The sequence below is a fragment of the Tachypleus tridentatus genome, chromosome 4, assembly GCF_004210375.1.
Source record: "Tachypleus tridentatus isolate NWPU-2018 chromosome 4, ASM421037v1, whole genome shotgun sequence".
NCBI lineage: Eukaryota > Metazoa > Arthropoda > Merostomata > Xiphosura > Limulidae > Tachypleus > Tachypleus tridentatus.
In genome coordinates, this window is record NC_134828.1 from 122,350,276 (window position 1) to 122,356,343 (window position 6,068).

The window sequence follows — 6,068 nt, forward strand, 5'->3', positions numbered from 1 at the left end:
CTGTGTTATCCTGTCTGTTAAACACCATATAATACCTTCAGCTACAAACGTCTGTGTTATCTTGTCTGATAAACATCATATAATACCTTCAGCTACAAACGTCTGTGTTATACTGTCTGTTAAACACCATATCATACCTTCAGCTACAAACGTCTGTGTTATCCTGTCTGTTAAACACCATATAATACCTTCAGCTACAGACGTCTGTTTTATCCTGTCTGTTAAACACCATATAATACTTTCAGCTACAAACGTCTGTGTTATCCTGTCTGTGAAACACCATATCATACCTTCAGCTACAAACGTCTGTGTTATCCTGTCTGTTAAACACCATATAATACCTTCAGCTGCAAACGTCTGTGTTATCCTGTCTGCTAAACACCATATAATACCTTCAGCTACAAACGTCTGTGTTATCCTGTCTGTTAAACACCATATCATACCTTCAGCTACAAACGTCTGTGTTATCCTGTCTGTTAAACACCATATAATACCTTCAGCTACAAACGTCTGTGTTACCCTGTCTGTTAAACAACATATAATACCTTCAGCTGCAAACGTCTGTGTTATCCTGTCTGTTAAACACCATATAATACCTTCAGCTTCAAACGTCTGTGTTATCCTGTCTATTAAACACCATATAATACCTTCAGCTACATGCGTCTGTGTTATCCTGTCTGATAAACACCATATAATACCTTCAGCTACAAACGTCTGTGTTATCCTGTCTGTTAAACACCATATAATACCTTCAGCTGCAAACGTCTGTGTTATCCTGTCTGTTAAACACCATATAATACCTTCAGCTTCAAACATCTGTGTTATCCTGTCTATTAAACACCATATGATACATTCAGCTACAAACGTCTGTGTTATCCTGTCTGTTAAACACCATATGATACCTTCAGCTACAAACGTCTGTGTTATCCTGTCTGTTAAACAACATATTATACCTTCAGCTACAAACGTCTGTGTTATCCTGTCTGTTAAACACCATATCATACCTTCAGCTACAAACGTCTGTGTTATCCTGTCTGTTAAACACCATATAATACCTTCAGCTACAAACGTCTGTGTTACCCTGTCTGTTAAACAACATATAATACCTTCAGCTGCAAACGTCTGTGTTATCCTGTCTGTTAAACACCATATAATACCTTCAGCTTCAAACGTCTGTGTTATCCTGTCTATTAAACACCATATAATACCTTCAGCTACAAACATCTGTGTTATCCTGTCTGTTAAACACCATATAATACCTTCAGCTACAAACGTCTGTGTTATCCTGTCTGCTATATCGTGATGTAAAAGTTCAAAAAGGAATTAATAATATACTCTTCATAGACACTGGATGCAACTTTTCGGACTTCCTTATACTTTGATTTCTCATGATGTCTCTCTGAATTCCTTGTAAACAGACATTAATGGTGTTTGACAAATGTGTAGAGAAACATGAAGGGGGAGGTCTAGAAATTTAATGTACAAAACATTCCTTTAATGGAAATTTCCCCCCGCAGAGTGTGTAGCGCAGATAATATATTGCCCCCCGCTAATATAGCGGTATGTTTACCGATTTATAACGTTAACATCAGAGGTTCGATTATCCTTGGTGGGCTCAGAAGGTAACCCGATCTTTAGAAAACACACACCCACTCACAGACCCATTAGGTGTAATTTTGTAGGTGGTGGAAGAAAAGTCTACACCTTTGTTCTTGTATCATTACCTCAGGTTATGAATATCTGACAGTTGGACTAAACCCGGTATATTCCGACAATTAGGAAGGAAGGTGGTTTTTTACAAGCTGTCTAAGATTTCAAAAGTAGAGACAGCTAGCTTCGTAGGAAATTAACAAATGCAAAAAAAAAAACAAAAACATATTAGTGCACTAAGACTCTTACAGATGGCGCAATTATAGAAACAAAAACAGTAATTAATAATGTATCGTTTTTTTCTTGTTTAAGGTTTTTAAATAATCGAATGACACTTCAATTTTCATACTGCCCTCTACCTTTTAAAAAGCAATTTTTGAAGTTAACCTGAGAAGTTTTAACGCTTTAAGTTTCCAAGATGATAAATTCTAGAGGCTTATACAATATTTACAACAATTGTTATATTTCTATAAAACATTTCAAAAGCAATTTCTAGTAAAATATTTTATTCGGAATTTTTATCATTAAGTGTAAACAGAAATAACAAGTGGCATGTGATGTGTGAGGTAAATTATCGCGCTAACAGCTAAGCAAGACAGGATTCAATCAGTTATTAAAACTAAATTATCAGTAGAAACAAAAAGTGTTATGAAAGTTTTATTTTTGGTAAATGTCAAATTTAGATGCTCATCATGGTTCATATTATAAGTACTATTGTATATTTTTAATATTCACTGCTTGTGAAGATTTTCTTGTTTCGTATCAATAAAGATATACGACAAAATGTTTTGTTACTGTGACAGAAAAGTATAAATATCTGAACACTTTGTTTGTTATAAGAACAAAGTCACATGGTGTTTCTGTTGTGTAACTACTTAAACTTATGCTGTACTCTAGGGAGCTGTGTGTTGGTGTTGAGTCAGCCGTTTTAGAATTTAGCTTCATGAATTAAAAAAAGGCCCGGCATGGACAGGTGGTTAAGGCGTTCGACTCATAATAAATAATTAGATAAGAGTTTCACATGTTTGGAACTGTAGTGTATCATAAAACTGTACAAATGACTTCTGTCATGTGACAAACAAGAGTATGTCGTCACACTGAACTAAGTGTATGTATACCGTCCTGATACGGCTAGGTGGTGAGTGACTCGAATTCTTAAGGTAACGAGTATGAATCCCCCACTCATGAAACTTGTTTGCCCATTCAGCCAAAGAGGCGTTATAAGTAACGGTTGATCCCAGAATTTGTAAATAAAAAGTAACTAACAGTTGATGGTGGATGGTGATGGCTATTAGCCTTCCTTCTTATCTCACACAGGTAACTTAAGGACGGCTAGCGCAGATAATTCTCGTATAAATTTGTGGGAAGTTTAAGTCAAACAAAGAAACAGACAGCGTGTCAACATGATTAGGATACAAAAATCATTTAGTTAGCCTGTATACTTATGGTTAAATAAATGTCTTTATAGACACCTGTGTGTTCTAAAGTTAAAATAACTACGTTTTGTCTATAATATTGCACATCGAAGCTCGTTTGTTCTAATGTTACAATAGCTACGTGTGTTCCACACGATTTATTGATATATAAACCATTTGTGAATATCCATGAAACACAACTACTTACGTGTTACTATCCATTCTACCCTAATCACACAACTTCATTATCACTTACAGTTTTAAAGTCTTTCCACCACTACATGAGCCACTTTAACAGAAATGTATCACATGTAAGTAACAAATAACCACTCACAGCTTCCTATTGGTTCAATCTGTCTCTCTACATGTCTCTATAATATTGTAATTTGACACTTGACGTCAACTGTTAATGGAATCATTCTGATTGGTTGTGATGTTCTCAGAACTGTGCATCTCATTAAAAATACGACTATATAAGCTGAGTATCAGGACCCTAGTCTAACTGTATATTTACACTTTGATAACACGTAGTTGAAGTACCTAATAATTGAACACTCCTTGGTAATATAATTTTTATATCTTGTTTGAGAGTATTTTTTTATAATAGTAATTATAATGAATATTAAACAAAGCATATACCTTAAGTACTTATATGAATAATTATTTTTATCATGTTAACACAAACTAATATTTTGTTTTCATTTTATAAGTCGATATTTTACCACAGGCATGGTAACTTCAACGTTTTTCTATTCATTGTTAAACTTTAATTCTGTGTGTTTTGGTTGATCGATCTGGTATTGTTCTTAGATATAAACTTTCTTTAATAAAGAAGTTTCTACTTTCATGTTTTATTAAGTTCGAGTAACCTCCAAGAAAAGAGAAAAATTCGGTATAAAATTATTTTTGTTGTTAAACGGTATTTACAAAATGTAATTTTTATCCTATAGAAATCTTACATTAGATGTTGTTGTCCAGTTATTGTAATGGTTTTAGTGTTCCTGTGATAAATCGGGAACTTGTTTCTTCTGTAACACTCTACTTCCGTTCATAAAAAAAGTACTTCTGTTTTAATATATCTGAAGCTAGTAAGATATAGAATTCATGGGCTGTACTAAGTTTCGATCTTTTATTTTAGGCTTTGTTAAAAGTCACATTTCTCTAACTGTATTAATACTGATTTTAACAGATCAGAGAAATGAAGACTACAACAATTATTATACTTTTGATGTTTACAACACTGTTGGAATCAACTCCAGGTGAGAGTATGAATTCTTTAACACTGAATTTATACAAACGGTTTAAATGGTATGATAGAAATATCAATTGTTATAAGTTACGTTTGTCTGTATCGTTCAAGAAACTGCCACAATGTTTATTTCTTGTTACTAACGGAGGTTTGTAACATAATATTTAATGAAGGTAAGTTTATAACAACGACGTGTATCTTAAAAATTCGAATATTGTCTATAATGAAAGAATGTAAAAAACAATATACTTCTCTTGATGACTATATATTTGACAGCAATTTAAAGTGAGAAATTAAATTATTTCAAAATGATTACATGTGTGAAACAGCAACGCAGGGTGACACAACCGTGCATTTTTATAAAATTTGTTCTTATAACTTTTGAAGTAAATATTTTAATTTAAATTGCATTTGTTGCTACAACTGAATATCAAACTGATAGTAAGTAATATAGATAATAAAGTAACAGATAATTGTTAATTAACTAGTGTACAAAATAATAATTACATTAATACGACAGCTGTTTATATGATTGATCTTGTGCTGTGGTCGTGTTTGTTATGACATACAATCCACAACCGTGAGAACAATATACCGTATTTTATACAATGTAATACGCACATTTTTTTGTTTATATTTCTCATGAGTGTCTCAAGACAAAGGTGATGAGTTAAGACAAGAGGTTAACTTGGGATCTACTCAAATCGGCCTCTTATACAGATCATAATATCATTACTTACTAACTACAAGTATCTTCAGTAGTATAAAACAATTGAACTAATATTGTCGATATACTGTGGAATATATTATGTCTTTACTCAGTAAATTGAAGAAAATCAAGGATATATTAAAGTGTTGGTTGTAAAGTCAATTTTTTATTAGAATTCTCTGTCACAAATTAGGGTTCGTCTTCCACGGTGTAGCCTCTAACTGAGGCGTAAAATACAATATTTAGTGTATAAGGTAAGCAACGGAGAATCACTTTAATGTGTTTTTGCAGATAATTTTTACGTACTTTTAGTGACGCTACGGAAAGTTGAAATTTAATATAAGATACTGTTCTAGAAACAAAGTAGATTGGTTTAAAGATTAACAATAGATTTTACTGACAAACTTGTTAAATAACGTAACTGTTAAATATGACTATTTTTTGTGACGTGTTCTGTAACATTAACGGTTGATCTTGATATTGACGTAATTTTAACAGTTTTATGAATATAATGTTTATTAGCTAGGATTCACAAGTAGATAAACAGTGACGATTAAAAAATCATTATAAAATGTTATAGGTAATATATATTCTAATGACGTTACTTTGTTTACTACCTGAACTAGAGGGGAATTTCCGAGATGACATCGCATGTCCAACATATTTTGTTCATTGTGATGTTCCTCCTTCATATTGTTGTTATGGAGCTTTTGGAAGTGGAGGTGGTCATGGAATCTCTAACTGGAACCCTATGGTTTAAAGCGTAGAAGGAAGCGATATACTCTGAGGATATTTTAGTATCCATATGTAATTTTGTTATCAATAAAAATAAATAATTCTTGTTTTTGCTTGTTGTTAAACACAAAGCTAAGATCTATCTTAGTTCAAAACACTCAGGGAATCGAAACCCGGAATTTAGTAATATAAGTTCTCCACCTTACCAGTTGCTCAACGGAAAGTGTGGGTGTGTGGCTAGAATATTAATACTGTTAATATTCTAATTAACAGTATTCTATTAATAAGCTATGTGTTAAGTTAAATGAAT

The 6,068-nt window shown here is 32.6% G+C and overlaps 1 long non-coding RNA gene across 1 annotated transcript; it reads left to right on the top strand.

Moving 5' to 3' along the window:
- The first annotated feature begins 3,540 nt into the window (after positions 1 to 3,540).
- LOC143249971 (uncharacterized) lies at positions 3,541 to 5,865 on the top strand. Its single transcript, XR_013028068.1, has 3 exons — positions 3,541 to 3,626; positions 4,255 to 4,324; positions 5,650 to 5,865. It is a non-coding gene; the product is annotated as an uncharacterized LOC143249971 (long non-coding RNA).
- The last annotated feature ends 203 nt before the right edge of the window (positions 5,866 to 6,068 follow it).